General features: G+C 44.6%; 1 long non-coding RNA gene across 1 annotated transcript in view; it reads left to right on the forward strand.

The window, feature by feature from the left end:
• The window catches only part of LOC126524682 (uncharacterized), a 29,759-nt gene extending 12,251 nt beyond the window's left edge, over positions 1 to 17,508 (forward strand). The window contains exons 2-4 of the long non-coding RNA XR_007598036.2: positions 7,850 to 7,947; positions 16,009 to 16,089; positions 17,426 to 17,508. This is a non-coding gene — a long non-coding RNA (uncharacterized lncRNA). The remainder of the gene's footprint in view (positions 1 to 7,849; positions 7,948 to 16,008; positions 16,090 to 17,425) is intronic.
• The last annotated feature ends 1,943 nt before the right edge of the window (positions 17,509 to 19,451 follow it).

Here is a 19,451-nt window from a genome sequence, read left to right on the forward strand (position 1 = left end):
ATGGAGTTGTTTCTTGAACTCAGAGGTACAATCCGAAATCGATGGAAATCAAAGGTCAGCATTGAGCGCCCACCCCGTGAGCACTCAAAACTGCGCAGGATGATATTGGCTTGGCGAGATGTGCAGTGCGCGAAGCTCAGCATAAAATTTATTTTGAAGAATAATGAATATGGAAGAAAAGAAATGGGTTGCGAGGGTGATCAGATAATTTTACAGGAAAAACATTGAACACAGTGGAGGAAAATATTGGAAGCTTATCAGCAAACATGCGAAGAGTATAATGAGTAACATGGCAACAAAGAACGTCAATGCAAAGTCAAAGTGGCTGAAACAATCTCATAGGTGACGGGAATGGAAAATGAACCGCCATTGAGCAACTACATAAGAGGAAAATTCGAAATAAGGAAAGAAACAACTTACGATAACTCAACGGGAAGCTGTCTACTTTTCGAAGCGATATCACGATGCCCTAGAACACTCATTTATAGAGCGAGGTACAACAAGAAAAAATAATCATGTGCTTGAGGCTGTAAACTAAGAAAACTATGAATCGTGTTTTATTAGAATGTTACAATATGAGCCCAACGATTAAATTGTGCCCATCAAGCCTCCTTGAAGTCATCCGGTTCACGATGCTGGGGGAAAGTAAACATGTCTGCTGTAGGAGATCTGCAAGAGGCAATTGGAAGTTTTGGAAGTTTTGTGGCAGAAAAGTAGCGAGATGCCAAACAACAGAGGCGTCCAAAAACGAAGTTCCCACTAGGGATACAGGAAGTTAATTCTGGAAATTATTTGTTTTTCTTATGAATATAGGTAGGGAATTGGGTAAAATAATGATAACTTGGTCGCGCAATGCACCGCCCCATTTCAAAGGGGATGCTCATAGCATCTATCCATGCATCCTAGGTAGCGGCGGTTTCAGTTGGAGGCGCAAGCCGCTCGAGCCGCGTGTGCCGCTGGGTTTTTCGCAGAACCAGTAGATGGCGCTCGCGCCTGCGCATCGCGGCAGCGGTGGTGCCAGCCGTGCGGGGGAAAGAAAAAAAGAACACAAAGCTACAGCTGCCGAGAAGCGGCAACTATAGCTTATGGAACCGACAGAGGAGCGGCAGAAACCGGTGCTCGTCAAAAACGGACTTTTAAAGAAAATGCGGAAATAGGATTGCATAAAAGAAAAAATACCCCTAAGCAACCAAATAAGGTGTTGTTGCCTAGACCTCCAAATTTAGCATAGCTAATAGGTTCTAAAGTTCCCTTCGAAACGTTTATGCCTATTGTTTGCAATGTCTTGAACATATGGGTGAGGTATTATCCTCGGTATTTTCTTTCTCGTTCAGAACGGAAATTTGACTGTAAGATGCAGAATTTCAATTAATCAAAGTTATGTACTGCTTGGTAGAAATGCTGGCGACGGCTTTGTCAACTTTTTTAGCTGTGTCCGCGCGATCTCCGTTTAATCTGACGTTCATTCGTTGTCCCGTTTGCCCGATATATTGTTTCTTACGGAAGGAACATTGGAGCATATAAATCACGTCCGAACTTGTACAAAAGCTAGATTTGACTTCGTGTGGATAACTATTTGCGATGCTCTTAATTTTGATATCACTTCCAAGCGGCCTGCAGGCTTCGCACCTGGGGCGACAACATGCTTTTATTACGGGGGATTGGTGTTGGCTGACTTTTGCGTGCACTAACGTGTCTTTAAAGTTCCTATTGAGGTGAGAGGTAACCCTTGGTACATATCCGGGAACGCTTTCCTCAGGCGCTCGTTACTTCATAATATTGGGTGGTATTTTCGTAGAATGTTGTTTAGGTGTGGGAGTGCTTTAGAATAATTTGTTATGAAGGCGAGCGTTCTATCACATTCTGGTGTAGGCTGTATTTAAGCTATTTCCAACTGTCTCTCCAAACATGACGAGACATAATGAGCTCTATCGAGAGCAACTTGTGGATAGTTTCGGTCTGCTAACGTTCTTTGAATGTCATTTAGGAGGTGGATATAATCGTGGTCATTGCTGCAGATTGTTCTTATTCGCTTTGCTTGACCGACAAATATTCCTTGCTGGCAGTGTCACGGTGATAACCTTTGTAGTCTAAATATTGCTGGCTATCCGTAGGCTTCCGGTAAATTGTCCTTCTCAGTTTTCCGTTTTCTATGTAGGCCGTCGTGTAGAGGAAGCTGATCTAACTAGGACAGTGGGGAGCAGTAAATTTAATACTCGGGTAAAGCAACTGAAATGGCTAAATACGTATGTGAATGCGCTAGTACCGTGTCGTCAATATAACGAAGATTGGTGTGGGGTTTTAAAGGGTAGGATTTCAACAGGTCTGCTTCAAGCTATCCCCTGAAAATGTTCGCGTACGTGGCAGCAAATGGTGTTCCCATGCTAGTGACGAAAATTTGCAGGTAGTGAATAGAATCGCATTCGAAATAGTTGAGCGTGAGAACTAACCTAAGGAGCGACAGGCAAGCTTCAGGTGCGTGCGCTTGGGGATTGATTGCGAACGATTTAGAAACGACTTCGATTATTTCATTCATGGATATGTTGCTGTAAAGGGTAGAAACATCTAAACTGACTTGAATAGCGAGGTCAGAAAGGATTTGTTTGGCGTTCATGTCATCGATAATGCGAGGGAAGTGCGGTGTGTCTTGAACAAAAATGGGAAGGGGGTGGGGATGTTTCACAGGTGGAGATTTCAGAGTTTAGATACCGACTATGTAGGTGCGTTGTAATTAGAAACAATAGGCCGACCTGGTATTTCTTCTGTAAATATTTCTTCGACGGGAACATTATATATTTTAGGGAGAAGATAAAAGCGGCCTACATTTTGTTCTTGGGCATGACGAAGTGATATCCAGATTGCGTGATTAGTTCCCTGTACAGGAGCTCCGCTGTTCTGTTTTCACAGTATTGCTGTAGTTTGAAATTAGGTTAGCGTAGAGTTTTCTGTAATGGGTGTAGTTGCCCAGTTGTTTGGAGGAAACGTGGCCTAACATTTTGTCCCACGAACAACGCAGTAAATGAATACTAACTCCGCAAATATATAGCAGACTTTTCAAGACGCATGGGCATCAAAAAGTTGTTTCTCGATAGGCCAGACGTAAAAAAAAGCAACATAGAGACTCTCTTAGGCCACCTAACCCGTGGACACCGGAGACCTAACAGTGCCCAGACCTGCATTTATACATATTGCTGATCTCAACGGAAGTGCTAGAGTCAGCGCAGCATTGCCGGAAACTCAAAAAAGTTGTTCCCTGCTCAGCACCAAATCCTTAAAGAACTCGCACAAAGGAAATATATTGTAATAAGACCAGCAGGCAAAAAAAAAAAAATTATGGGGTTTCATGTGCCAAAACGACTTTCTGATTATGAGGCATGCCGTAGTGGAGGACTCCGGAAATTTCGACCACCTGGGGTTCTTTACCGTGCACCTAAATGTAAGTACACGGGTGTTTTCGCATATCGTTCCCATCGAAATGCGGCCGCCGTGGCCGGGATTCGATCGCGCGACCTCGTGCTCAGCAGATTAACACCATAGCCACTGAGCAACCACGGCGGGTAACCAGCAGGCAAAGGCGGTTACACACATTACCGAAAACTCGACTCTAACCGAACACAAGACTACAACAATGCTGTGGAAAACACAATAGTGGAGCTCCTGTCCAGGTAACTAATCACGCAACCTGAATGTCGCTTCATGATGCCCAAGAACAAAAAAATCAGGCCGATTTTATCTTCTTACTAAAATACATAAAGTTCCGTCAAAGAAATATTTTGAGCAGAAATCCCAGGTCGGCCCATTGTGTCTAATTACAACACACCTACTGACCCACTATAGAAATTCTTAACTTACCACCTGCCTGTCAAACATCCCCGCCACCCTCGCATCTTTTGTTCAAGACACGCCGCACTTCCTTCGAATCAAAGAATACAGCAACGCCTAGCAAATCCTTTTCGACCGTACTATTCTAGTCACTTTGGATGTTTCTGACCTTTACACTAACATACCCATAGGTCAAGTAATTGAAGCCCTTTTCCCCCGCAATCAATAACCGAGCGCACGCTCCCGAAGTTTGCCAGTCGTTCCTTAGGTTAGATCTCACGCTCAACTATTTCGAATTCTATTCTATTCACTACCTGCGAACTGTCGGCACTAGCATGGGAACACCATTCGATGCCGCGTATGCGAACATTTTCATGGGACAGCTTGAAGCAGACCTGTCGTAGTCCTAGCATTTAGGCCCCACACCTATCCTTGTTACCTTGAAAACATATGTATTAGGTGGGAGCATGGCTAAAGCGCGTTAAGCGACTTAATTCGCCATTGCAGGAGGTTTCACCCGACTATTAAATTTACTGCTCACCACTTTCCTACTAAGATCAACTTCCTCAAAACGACAGTCTATATAGAAAACGAAAAACTGAGAACGACCTTTTACTGGAAGCCTACGGATAGCCAGCAATATTTCGACTACAACAGTCATCACCCGCGACACTGCAAGCAAGAAATTTTTGCCGGACAAGCCTAACGACTAAGAATAATCTACGGCTAAGACCACGGTTATATCAACTTCCTAAATGACCTTAAAACAAAGCTAGCAGAAACTATCCATAAGTTGCTCTCAATAGGCCTCAATATGTCGCGTCAAGATTGGAGAGACAGTCGGAATCAGCGAAGGTACAGCCTACATCAGAACCTGCCAGACCGTTAGCCTTTATAACAAATTATTCTAATGAACTCCCAAACATAAACAACATCCTACGAAAATACAATCCAATATTATGAAGTAAGGAGCGTCTGAGAATACCACTCCCGGATGTACCAAGTGTTACTTATCACCGAAAAAGGAACTTTAAAAACACGTTAGTGCACGCAAAAGTCAGCCAACACCATTCCCTCGTAATAAAAGCATGTTGTCGCTCCAGGTGCAAAACCTGCAGGCAGCTTCAAAGTGACATTTAAATTAAAAGCACCACAAATAGTTATACACACGAAGTAAAACCTTGTTTTACTTGTACAAGCTCGGATATGATTTAAATGCTTGAATCTTCCTTCTGTAAGAAACCATACATCGGTGAAATGGGACAATCAATGAACGTCAGATTAATCGGACATCGCGCGGACACAGCTAAAGAGCTTGTTAGCCGTCGCCGAGCATTTCAACCAACCAGGTCATACCTTTCAGAAACTTAAACTTTACATCTTACAGTCAAATTTCTATTCTGAACGAGAAATAAAATACAGAGAATCATACCTTATGCATAGGTACAAGACATTGCAGCCGATGGGCATAAACGTTTCAAAGGAAGCTTTAGAATGTATTAGCTATGCTAAATTTCTAGCTCTAGGCAAGAACGCTTAGTTTGGTTGCTTAGTGGACTTTCTATTTACATTTGTTTTTTCACGAGAACCGCTTTCTGCTGCTCCTTCTGTTATCTCTTATAGAGGCACGATAGCCCACGACCACCAGTGAAACAAGTAATAGAGGGCTGCTGTGCACGCTGTTGACACTCCGGCTGATATGCGGCTGTTAACACGTGTTTGACAGATGGTCGTGCCAGTGGCTTTGTGCACAGCACTCATTTATTCTCAATTCTACACTCTTGCCGCTTACACATGTTCGCTCGTTGCCGCACCCAGCCACCTTACGCCCTCTTCCCTCTTGAAGAACCCCACCTATATATACTGTGGCGAGGAAAGCATACGTCGCCTTGAAGTAGACAAGTCCATTTGCCGAACATTGTTGTCCTTTTGCTCATCGTTCTGAATTTCCATCTCCCGACTTCCCCCTGTTTTGACTGGATTTGTTTATAAGCGAGGAGTATTGCTTGCTTGTCGCGCTTATTGCACATCTGCTAACGCTGAGTTTGTTTCTCGTTGACTCTTGTACAATAATAGCACATTTGGCCTTTAGAGGCCTCGATAAACATCAGCAGGAGTAGGGTATCCATGAGATAACGTAATTAATGGAGGGCATCTATCCAGCAGTGCTATTCAACTTGGCATATCACGTTGTTCGTTGGACCATCAATGAACATACTGGAGGGCAAATCCTCAAATGAAAAGAACGAATGAAAACGACAGGCTTTGGGGATTATTTCGAGTTCTAGCTCATTTCTGCCAGTATTTTTCAACTGTGAATGCAACGATCTCGTTATTGCATTTATATTTCTTCGTAAGATAATGGTGCCCACACTCTACGGGCAACTAGACAGCAACCCCGCGGTATAGGACTGGTAGTTAGCGGTGAGGGCGGCTTTGTATAAAACTGTAAAAGAAAAAAAAATGACACCAGTAAGAAATAATATTACTCTATCACAGTTCACGAAGTCTACTATGATTTGGAAAACGGTTCTTAGCTTTTTTTGTGATTTATGAAACTTCCTTTCCCTATGAAATAGCAGTGCGCCTTGTGGAATCAGATTTAGTACTGTCAGAGAGATTTTAGCACTGTCAAAATCCCCATGTTTAACTACGGTAGGTTTATTTGTAGCTTAGAGCTTGTAGCTTGTAGCAGTAGCTTTTTTGTTCACAGCTGTTTGGTCAAAATCCTATGGTGATAATCTTTTTGTCGCTCGAGACGTTTCAACGTTGTACTACTTAATCATATTTTATTCAGGTGATCTTCGTGCAACATGTTTACTTGAGGATTGCCTTTTATGCATACAAGTGTATATATGAACGAGAAAAAAAGATGCATTGCGGACAAGTTGAAGATCCTCTGGCGGTAAAAACTTTTGCGAAGTCTTCCTCTACGGCATGCCTCACAATTACATTGCCGTTTTGGCACGCAAAACCACAGAATTCTAGAATTCAAGGGAACAAAGGACACCGTGGGGCGCAATTTTTATTAGTCATATCGTTAGAAGCCAACAAACAGCTTAAGCCACGGCCTCGAGGCAACTCCAGGCCACCATATGTCGTAAAAATTGTAACAGCGCAAACACATGCAACCACAAAGTACTAAGCACGAGACACAAGCGCTGACAGTCAGCGCTTGTGTCTCGTCCTTGGTACTTTGTGGTTGCATGTGTATGAGCTGTTACAATATTCAAATCAAGTATGCACACCCGCCGTGGTTGCTCAGTGGCTATGGTGTTGGGCTGCTGAGCACGAGGTCGCGGGACCGAATCCCGGCCATGGCGGCCGCATTTCGATCGGGGCGAAATGCGAAAACACCCGTGTGCTTAGATTTAGGTGCACGTTAAAGAACCCCAGGTGGTCAAAATTTCAGGAGTCCTCCACTACGGCGTGCCTCATAATCAGAAAGTGGTTTTGGCACGTAAAACCCCAAATATTATTAAATCAAGTATGCACGAACTCGCCCAGAAAGAAGTTTTAATGAAGCACCATATGTCGGCCCCTCACGCTCTTCAACGCGACGTTCCCCACCCCTTGAAAACAATTTTTTTCTTTTGTATTCGGAGTAAGCTACCCAACACCATTCCGCATCGACCTGCCGAAGTATCCGTAATAGCCGCTCCCCCCCCCCCTTTGTCCAAACCCAAACTCAACGCCCGAGAAGTGGGAGATGGTGCTTACCAGCTCGGCATTGGAGCATCAGCGAAAGCTCATCGCCGGAGCCAAAAGTGCACCCACTGCCATGGGGCTCTTAACTGAGCGCACGTGATGTGTTAATAGAATAACAATACTTGCCACATTGCTTTTAAGTATGCCATACTGTCTGACTTTAAAACCCATGTTTTGTAATATCCCACAGCTGCAGCATTTGAGCTATTATTATTAGTATAAACATTGTGTTCGAAACAGCCCATAAATGTACGTTAATATAAGCACGCATATTCTTTCCCTTTCTCATCGCTCTTTTTAATGTCTTCACCATCAACAGAAACGGAAAGCTCAAAGAAACAAGAACCGCCGAAAGAAGGACCAGCAAAAGAAGAAGGTGAAGGACACGATGTTTCGCACGCTATAGACTATGGAAACGTGAGTGCATTTATATTAGTTTTCTGTCTAACTCATTTGCGTTTATCGATTCAAGAATGAGTGCCGTTATTATTCATTGTGTTTGGGCAAACTCACGGAGTAGAGGCTCATAACATAATTTCTGGCGAGAACTGGCTAAATCGTGATAAATCAGATCGCGTAATATTTTTCCCAATACAAATAGGATTTGGGTGCAAGAGCAAAAAGCTGATTTATACAGCTTGACGTGGCGCTAGCGACCCTGATGCTGTAGTAGTTTCAAGATATCGTCATTATTGTAAATATAGAAACGAACGTAAAAGCATATTATATAGGATAACAAAAACTTTAATATGTTAATAACATAGTATGGTGAACGTACCATAGGGAACTTATTATGACGGTAAAGCAGACAATGATCACAAAGGCACCAAAAAATACGAATGAATGCAGAAGAATACGATAAGAACGGATATAGTTTTGAGAAGGTACTGTGACAACACAATACTGATTGTATACAATAGGATAAGTAAAGCAAAGTAGCATCACCAACCACATTTCAGATATATTAAGAATACTTTGGAACATAATAAAGGCACAAGAACTTATCCCCAGCATCTTCCGAAGCGCAATGCCGAAATGTATTTTCTCAGGTGATGTAAAAATGGTTGCACAAGAAGAGAGAAAAGTGATGAGGACGTTATGCAGCATCACGCAAAGAATGAGGGAGAATAACGTAGCGACAGCAGTTGTGAACTCCACATACAGATTTTCATCCGATCAAAAACGGTCGTACTTTGCTCCCATTTCTTTCTTCTGCGTTTGCACTTACATTCGTTTTCGCGTGCTCTCGTGAATCATGAGCGTATGTTCGATACTGTTGTATTGCAAGTGTTGCAAGTGCAGCGGTTAAAGGGACGTCGATGGTTTCCCCGCGTGAAATACATAAACAATGTGTAACTGATCACAGACGTGTTTCCAGTAGCTTAATGTAGGTATCGTATAAGCGTTGTCCAAGCATTTACAAAGGCCGTTTTCAAGGTCACCTGTATTAGGCGCGGCACAGAACCACTTTGTACTGGTCTCCACACTCGAAGGATTTGCCCGTGAGGGAAAGTTTCGGTACATATTTCGGTATATATTGCGGTATATGCATATGCCAGCTCACCTTCCTCACACCCGATGACTCGGCCTTCGGCGGCGCAAGAGACGGGGTATACCAGTTACGTTTATTTCTGAAAGGACTTCCCCAATGCCAGAGGCAGGCAGACGCGACAGTGCGTATTCGATTATGCCTCCTCGGGTGCCGACAGAAAAAAAGAGCGCGTCATAGCAAGTCGCGCTGTGGCCATTCTCAAAGAGAAATAGCTGAGAGCCTTGAAATAACTCAAGTGTTGTAAATCAAGAATAGTTGAGGCTTTTCGTGAGGAACACCACATTGGTGACACCCCTCGGAATTCGAATCGCAAAACAAGCGAAACCAACCGAGGACTGGCTTCTTGCTGTCGCGGCCTGCAATGCGCCCTTGATGACCGCGGGTCAACTGAGAAAGGCTGTAGGTGTACAGTGTGAGCCATGACACGGTGCGCAGACGGCATCGAGGAGGTGGTGTGGGAAATCGAGCTGCTGCCCGCAAGACGAAAATGTCTACGGCTTCTACTTTGAAAAGGCTGCAGTTGACCCGCGATCATCTCCGGTGGACCAATGGTGATTGGCAAGATGTAGTTTTCAAGACGACTCGTCGATTTGCACACAATGGAGCCATAAGTTTAGAGTGTACTGGCCAGGGCTTACAAGCTACTAAGAAATTTGTATACATAGCTTGACAACACTGTGATGTTTAAAACAAGAATATTAACGAAAGAAGTGCAGTGCGACAATCTCATCGTTGGTCACATACGTAAATATTTGACGTGTAAATGACATCACGGAATTTTAGCTACAAGTGGATACCTGTGTACCTACAAGGCATAATTATTATTTCTGACAGTGTTGCGCGTGTAGGAAATCCCATGCTGTCGCTAGCGAACTAGAGGGATGTAGCTGCTAAGAAGTTCTGAGCAAGCTACTCGAAACGATGCCATTCCGGTGCATGTAAAGTCGTTAAACGCACACCGGCGTGACATCTTTCCTTAACCTATCCCAGCCAAGCTCCTTTTATTCCTCTATCGCTGATAATTGCCTGTCTTTTCTCTTCTTCCCACAACTTTGTTCCCAGGATTTTATCACGGTAGTAGAGTGATACAATATAACTGCCATAATAAGGTAATATAATATGATTGCTGGCGCATGTCGGCGCGTGTAGACACGCGGAGTTCGGCAAACCTTTGAATGAGCGTTGATGAATCCAAGAAATAAAGCAAACATATTGCATTTTCATTATTTAAACAATTATCCTTTTTTTGTAACAAAAAAGCAAGTGTTTTTGATCAACTGACTAGTGCCCTGACAAATGCATTGTACTCTTATAGGTTTACTCCTCAGTAAACTCTCGAGGTAGAGTAGCTGAAATAACATCTAGGAAGTCGCAACTAAAGACGGCCTCCGCCCCCTCTGTCGGATAAAGCGCAGCTTCTGTGCTGAAGCCTACATCGAAATGGTTGATAACGAACTTCTCCCTCCCCTCCTGGATGGCCCCTTAAGGATGGAGTACCTATGACAAGTGTAGTAGTGTAGAAGTGTAGTAACTTAGTAAGTCGTAAACGAAACAAGTTGTAGCTTCATTTTCCAAGGCTGTACACGATAGTTTCCTAATGAAAAATTTTTATTTCTACCGCATGGTCTCTGTTGGTTGGTTCCACATAAATTAGGTACCCACATTGACAGCAGTGCATGCTATTGAGCGCAAACTGGGAATAAAAAAGATGTAAAACGTTCGTGACGTTTCTATCTGCCGTTGTGCACATTTCAGGCACCTCTAACGAAAAATGATGAGTTTCGTCCTCAAAGGAACGACGTGGCAGACGACGCTTTCGCAAGCGCTGCTTTGTGCGCCTGCGCGCACTATTGCCGGTCTCCCACACTATCCCCGTTGTAAGGCGCTGATACTGCGTGCAGTCGACGCTCGCGCGATATCGTTAAAAATGCGGGAGACGGCATAAGTTCATGTTTTCCCAGAAATGGGCGATCATTGTACTGCAACCCTTTCAAATAAATCAGGTATGAAATGGCCTTTATGTGAACCTAAGTATATAGAAGGCTATAATGAGGAAGCTTCAGTTTTATTGGTGACCTGGCAACATTTATGGAGGTGTACATTACCGGCTAATATAAACTCACGGTCATGAAAACTGTTTAGTGTTAAAAAATGAACTCGTTAGTGAGCATACATTTACCCTTGTGGGTCATCCAAAGCAAGCGAAGGCTACCTTGGTTTAATTGGTCTTTAAATCTTTTTCAATACAATCATAACAGATATATTCCGGAAAATAAAACTCGGAAGTAGTGAATCTGATTTGACTGCTTATTGCAGGATCTAACCGCGTGCTAACCGCGTGCTACGGTACCTGCGTCGTCACTTCCAGTCGCTCCTTATTCTCCTAAACTCCTTCTTTATAAAGCTTTTGGTCGTTCCAAACTGCAATACAGATCATCCATATGGAATACGTTCATAAAAAATTTCGCTAGTCACATTGAAGGTGTATAAAATACTAGCCCATGTTTCACATTCACATAGTATACCCTCTTTACAGCGTTTCATTATTGCGAACAGCGTAATTTAAGCGAAGGCTTTAAGTGGCTCATATGCCCGATGACCTTGAACAAAACGCATCGTCCGGTCCAATGGTACAAAAATTGTCATCATCAGGAATGGCTCACACCCCCCTTAGCAAGTAGAAAGTGGAAGCGCTCATTCATCTCGTAATTCCGAGGCGAGAAACACTCAGCAAAGTGAGGCGTGCAGTGCCTACATTCATTCAAATCACGCGTACAACATACACAAACGCGGCGTCTGGTTGAGTGGTGCTAAAAAAAAACACGTGGCCTTCTCAATGGCTCTACCCCCTAAGCAATGACCTATACCCCGTAAGGTTGAGTCTACAAGCGTTATGCTAAGTGAAGCTAAAAGTACATAAATTCATTGTAATCATCCATACAAGTTAGAACTGCCGCCGTTTCAATCCCCTGGTGAGAGGATGCGAGAGGGCGCATTACCGAACGTTCAGCACGCTTTCACCTTCACGTGTTACGGGAGTGTAACGTTCTGGCGAATTTTATCCCCCATCACTTTCTCCACGTAGGAAGATAGCACGTCTGGCCTTATCTCAGAAGATTCATTACCGCAGTGCTTAACTTAAGGAACAATTACTTTCCCCTCCTTTACTCATATCACCGACCATCGCCGGAAATAATCTGTTCCTCGTTATCGTACCAGCCAGCAATTTCGTTCTTTCGTTCTTCAAACACGCACTGATTGAAACCGCTTGCCCAATTCCATTCGACCTATTACTAATGCGATAGAAGTTACATAAACATGGATAAAGTGCCTCTGAAAGGCTGGCCAACTTTGGATAGGTGGGTCCAGCTTCGTCACAGGCGGCCTCACCATTCTCGGCATTTGCGCTTTCGAATGCGCTTGGAGAGAACCTTGTGACCTGAGATTCGTACTTGTATTTGTGATCTGTGATGTCTCCATTCTCTTATGCAACGCCCTGCTGCCGCCGAAGGTAGTGAAATAAATCAATAAGTAAATAAATAAATAAATGGACGTGCGCACGCCAAGTTTTATCCTAGACGCCAGCGCTCGTTTCTCCCCTGGCGGCACGATTTCATCTCCAACGGGTGTAGGTTTCCGCCGTCGCTTCCCTTCACGGTCGCGCCCGCGTTCAGATCGCGCTGCGCGCGAAACGTCTCTTCTTTGCGACGGCGCCTCTTCGGACGACCGGAAATTATTACTGCGTTGTTAACGGTCACAACAGCAATGTAAGCACAAAATGGTTGATGCGACCAGTGAAATTCTGCCGATTCACAAGAAAATGGTACGAAAAAAGCAGACGAAAGACATGGATTACTGCGGTGCGCCGAACGAAGTAAACAACTGTCAAACGAAGCGAGCTCGTTCATTGATCACTCCTTTGTGTATGACAGTTTTTTTATGTACACTACATGAATTTAATAATTACTCGGTATATAATCCTTTTATTCATATAAAAAAAACTTTCAGTTGTTCGACCAGCGCTTTCGTGCCTTCTTTCTCGTGTTTATTTTGTGTGTGCGCTGCCCAAGAATAGAAACCACTTCTGTTGTAGACGCTAGCAGTGGCCGAAGATCACGCGTGCCGAGAAATTGAATATGGGCACGATGCACTGAACATGACCGGAGTTCATTCTTGCATCACCACTGCACCGACCGATCGAGTTACTGGACGATACACGCCCGCGTCTTGGTCGCGCCGGCATTGCTGAAGCAGAAATGATTACTTATACTTTCAACTTCCGCCTCTTGAGCACTGTTCAAAAATGGCCAAGCTATTTACATTGCTGCCTCTATTCTATATTTTAGGGGACGTACGAGTTAAAATTATGTGCGCATGTCGTACTTATTGTGCTATGCAGCGATATATTTTGTTTATTTCCGCACAGTGTCGATGGAAGTCCGTTGTCGCCATCAGAGACAACACGGATTTGTAGCAAACATTTTGTGAGAAACTGCAAAAATGACTTTAGCTCGTATGTGCCGTATGTATGTGCCGCATCTTATGTGCCGAATCGTATTTGCCGACAATTTTTCTGGCGGCACATACGATGTCGTTTCCAATTACCTGCTCAGCGTCACTTACATGGCTAAGCAGACGCTGCCCTTCCGCCGCATTGCAGCCATAAAAATAATCGTCAAGCGTACCGATCTTTTTGAAGGCAAATAGAAGCGTGTACAGTCTGTTTAAGACTTTGGGGAAAACTCGGAACGTATTTAATTGCTGTGCGGCAGGCAATGGAGTCGTGCGGCGGCAGCAGCTCGAGCAGGCGCAGACGCTCGAGGGGCGGAGTCGTGATCTGCGTCGTCTGCGACGGCGGCGCGCACTGGCCGCATTGTCGGGAAGTGTACTACTGTCAGAGGCAGTGTAGCTACATCGGTACTACGGGAACTGAGCTGATATTCTTTACTAAACGTTGTGCGACGCCAAACTCTGGGCCATCGTTGGCGATAATGGTATCCCACAAACTTCTTTTGACAGCATGCTTCGTTTGTTCTTCCGAAAGGCTGGGGTACTGAGCACGTGCACGTATATTTCTTCACTGTGTTTGCTACCGTAAAAAGCAGCGACAAGGCACACCAAGATGTGTGCGCAACGTGCTCAGTTTTTATTTGACTTGAAAGGAAAACAAAGCACTCAAGAAGGATAACTATGGGGGTCGAACACGATGAAACAAACGGATACGATTAAAGGAATGTTTTAGGTTAAAACAATGAGCTGGAAGTGATTTTCTCGAATATCATTCACTACACCCGACAGACCCTGCCCGCCGGCGGGGAATTGGACACGTCATGCTCGGAACTTCAGTTAGTATCTCGTCATCTCCCCAGCGGCAGCGATAACAGCGCTGATCCTGGAAGGCAGTGAAGTGTAGAGTGTTTTGATCAGGGATGTGTTCATTCGCAGCACGTGTCAGTCGCTGACGTTGGTGGATCGAAGCCAGCGATACTTTCAACGAGCCCCAGACATTTTTAAATGATGTTGGCACCCGGGGATTGAGGGGGCCACTCCAAGAGAGTGAGGGCGTGCTGTTCCAGCAGTTTTTGCACCGCAAGAGCAGTGTGGATCAGCGGCCTATCGTGTTAGAATATATAGCCGCCTTCCAGGAACGGGCCGTCAAGAACGTATTGAATCAGTACGTCGCCTATGACTGCCCTGCACCTTTCAGCAATGAACTTACCTTCGAGGCGTATCAGTGGGCGTCGCACAACGCTTAGTAAAGAATACCGGCTCATTTCACGCAGTAACGATGAAATCCGCGCACTGCAACTGACAGTAGAACGCTTCCCGACAATGCGGCCAGCGCGCGCCGCCGTAGCAGACGACGCCGTTCAAGACCCCGCCCCTCGAGCACCTGCGCGAGCTGCTGCCGCCGCCTGACTAAAGCGCTCGCCGCATCGCGATGTAATGGGCTCCGAGTTATCCCCTAAGTGTGAAACAGACTGTACATCGTCCTTCGAATAAAACGTCCACGCACACACACATAGGCACACACCGCGCGCGGTACGAAACGTGCCCAACACGCGCAGTGCAAGAGGCAATCAAGGCGGTGCGAACGAGAGATGGGGGAGGCGTACGACCCGCTAGTTGAATTTTGCCCCGCATGCGGCACTCTCAACGCCGGCGCAGCAGCGCCGCTCGCGGCGCCGTTCTTGTCTATAAATGAATAAATAAACAAGTAAATAAATAAACAAATAAATAAATAAATAAATAAATAAATAAATAAATAAATGTACGTGCCATTGCTAGGGTGCCCCAATAGACAAATTCAGCAAGTGTCCATGAGTGAACAGTTCGGGAAGAAAAGAAGCTAACGGTTGGGAAAAAGTGAAGAAAATAAAATTAAACAAGAGGGTGCATTGAGTGAGAAGCGTTGACCTGCATGGAACGTAAGAATCAGAAGCGAAGACATTTAGAGAAACATGAAAGAATTGCTTATCATGAATTCCCGCATACGCGTGGGATACCCTCATTTTTTTTCCACTCAACAACTGTAGGCATTGTGGGGAACCCATACCATGAGAATCAGCCAGCTAACGACAGTCAAGAAAGGGCGCAACACAGCTCCATTACGCAGTGGGCGCTCGGCTGGGTTCGTCGTGTCATCAACACGGCTCAGCTCGACGTACGAGGTCTCCGATTCCCCACTCTATGCCAATCGCGTCTTGTTGCCACACGCTCTACGAAGATCGATCAAGTTTAACTCCAGCAATTTCTTTTATGCATTCACACTTTTTAGCAACCTGAAGTACAATAATTGGCTTGTCCAAGCAAAAAAGCCGTAGAAACAACATTATTGGAGATAAAATTGTTCTCGTGTTTCTTCTTTATCTCGATGTAAGAAAATTATTTATAATACTTACAAGTTGCCTCTTGCTTTTCAACAGGCGGGGTTTTATCTCGGCTGCCGTGATGCTAGCGGCAAACCTTACGAAAACGGAAAGGGTTGTGTGCATTACATGTATGGTGTAAGTTTCAATTCTATCTTTTTTGGCCTAGAACAGCCGGATTCATATATCATTTTGTGTCTTTCCTCGCATAACCTTGGAACACTCAAGCAGAAATGGGAAACACCTCCCCCCCTACACACACACGCACACACACACACACACCAAGCACTCACGCTGTGCAGTGTTGCGGCTAAAGTATACCGTACGGTAGGTGCTCGAAAGTACAAGTACAGCGAATATGCCCTACATTGTCAAATCGCGAACACTTAGTCTCGCGCAATTATAGAGTGTTGCAGTAGTTGTAGCTAAAGTGCTGTACCTAAATCTGCTACCGGAAACAGCCATGCATGTCAGGTCACGTATTTAAAACCAATTTCTCGAAAGTGCTTTTAAGCCATAAAATTAAGCCAACGCTGTACTATCAGCACCGGCTCAGCTTCATTTTGCAATTGAGACAATACGCCCAAAGACTATAAGAAAAAGTTGATTAGAAAAACATTATTGTTAACACTATTAGAGCCGCACATCATTTAAATTCCTCAGTCTTGCTTTTTTTTTTAGACAAATGAGTTAGCACTTGTCTCAGAAGGGTGGCGAATATAAAGCTATATTTCATATGTGGTTGATAGCTCTACCAGCGGAATGAGTCATTATACGAAAGTGAAACCCGTATTCGAAGCAGTGGCAGCTCAGTTTCAGATTCCTAAAGAAGAGTCCCTATGTATGCGCAGTCTTTTACTAATTACATTTTCGCTCGAACGGCAAACTAAGCACAGCGTAGCAGGCACGCGAAACGAGTGCCGCTGCTTTCCTCCCTTTCGCGTGCGACATTCAGCCGCGATCTTCAGTTCCATTGGCGCCCTGTTGCGTAATGCGCAGTTGCTGCCGGAGAACAACTCCGCCCCCCTCCCTCCCATCCGTCTACGCGTTTCGCGCAACCGAACACGGAGGGCGCCAGATTGAGCCGCCATCGTCGGCTCACCTCGTGTGCTTTCAGTCGCACGTACAGCATACGCCACGCAGCGACAGTTTTATCGTCCATGGACCTCATACAAAATATCAAGGCGGCGCTGACGGCATAAATACACCTAGAGTGTCTTCGTAGTTTCTATCGCAATACGAAAGTTGGAAGTCACTGCTTGTTGTCATCTGTCCTGTCTTTATCCCAGTGTGCATTGTAATTCAAGGTAACATGGATATTAGAATGTGTAGCACATTTAGTATTCATCGTGGAAAGGCCTTCTTTCTCTGTACGCTCCAGGCGATGTTATTTAGAGTCGGTTTGAACTTAATGAACACATACAACTTTTCAATATAACACATTCAATTCAATATTTCAAATTTTGCTTTACAGGCCCGTAGCGATAAGCATACATCGAAGCTTCGTAGCTGCATAGTTGGAAAGTGCCGGAACGGAAGATGCATACATGATGGGGGCGCCCGTTGCGGTATATACTAAAATACCCTGCCGAACGGCTGACAATAAAATATTTTTATAACCTAATTGATAACATTACATGCGATGCGAATATTATTCAATTAGCGTCAACATCATTGCCTTTGTCAAGGATGTGGGAAGTCTGGTTAGTTGGTATTCCATGACCCAACTTTTTTGAATAGCAGAAATCGTGGATACTAAAAAGCTAACACAGGCGCAGAAGCTCGTGCTTGTTTGATTCTTTTCTTGTGTATATCTTCTGCGCGCTAAAAAAAGTTTTCAGTACCAACTACTTGTGGATGCGATGCTGTAAGCACACACCCAGATTTTAAGCAACCAATTTATCACCTCCATTTCTTCTCCCATCCTCGGAACACTTACCTCAAGAGTGGACACTCCCTTATAAGCGACGTGGAACGCTACTAATCCTCTTCTAGTCACTGTTGTTTGGTGTGAACCATGTGCACGTGCGCAGCAGTAGTGATCTGGAATTCGTGGAAACCGTGTTAAGCGGCCTCTTATGGGTTACCCTTGAGGTTCCTGTTTCCGGGGCTGCCTGATGCGTGTACTTTGGAGAAGCGCCTTCATACGCTTCATTCGGGTCGAGGAGCTCATCGTAATGACACTTTTTAGTAATAAGATTTCATTTGTTTTACGTCTATTCGTATTGTCTTAACCATGTTATTTACAGTTAACAAGTATGGAGGAACGTGCATTTGCTTTTTTTCCTCCAGTAAATGCGATATAAAGAAATGTGTTTGCTATACAGAGTCGTGCGAGCTCGAAATTTCGTCACACAAGTTGTATTTTTTATTACTATTGAAGTGCTTTCTCTAACTGTTGCAACAGTGCCTTTTGGTTTCTCGCTAGAAGAAAGCAGATACGATGGCGTGGTTGTAGAGCATCGCCTTTTGTACGCGTGGAACCTACTGAACTGGAAACTCATTGCTGCCAGCAACTGAACAGCTGCCTGATGGGTGCAGATGTCCCCCCGCCTTGTGCTTCTTTAAGGGTGGGTGGGGGATTAGGATCTGGAGAGAAGGCCGATGGAAACTTCTAGGTGCGGCTCGTGGGCGTTGCTGGTCCAACCACTGATATTCTCGGTGCAGAGAATGACCCGCACCTATTGGAAGCTGCCTAGAGCTGGCAACCGGTACTTACCTGGTAAGTAGGTGCAAGCTTGCTGCAGGCCTGGTGATCGGCTATCACGAGACCTCAAAGCATGAAAATGGGTGTTTCTCATCAACCAGAGGGCATCAACTTCCTCCTTTTTTTCTTCGAAAAGGAAACATATCGGCCTCCGTCTCACACTGTCTTCTTTATGCTCTTCATTTTATTTCTTGCCTCATGACAAAGTGGTGAGCTTTTAGATATTTAGGCACGACAGATGCCGCTTCACTGCTATAACTGCGATTATTGTTACACCGACAACAGCGTAGCGTTCCGAATGTAGCATGACTCGATTGACTAACACATGTATCCTCGCACATCGTCACTGACGATACTCGCACGTATCACTTCACGCGTACGTGCACAATAAGGATTATACTGCCCAAAATATGTGCAACAATATTTCAGAATTCCGTTGACAGAGTACACAAGACTTCAGTACTAAAAACTGTAGCACCACTCCTAAACTAGCACTTTCGTAGGGACGACGTTCCTTTCAAACAAGTACACAGGACAATGATTGTTATTAGAAGTTGTAGGAGCTAATAGGGGTATATTTGAGTATATTTGGACTTGTTAATTTGTAGTGCTCTTGCGATAATGCGTCAAAAGGTAGCCTAAACTAGCCAACTAGCCTAAAAGCTATTCCGCCAGTAGCCTTCATACGCAGCCAAATTGGTTCCAAGTAGCCAAACCTTGCAACCCTACGAGGGTTGCAATGTGGGCTTGTTGGTAATGCATCTTCAAGGGGAGTACGGTAGTGCGATTAAAA

This window comes from Dermacentor andersoni, chromosome 3 (genome assembly GCF_023375885.2).
Source record: "Dermacentor andersoni chromosome 3, qqDerAnde1_hic_scaffold, whole genome shotgun sequence".
Lineage (NCBI taxonomy): Eukaryota > Metazoa > Arthropoda > Arachnida > Ixodida > Ixodidae > Dermacentor > Dermacentor andersoni.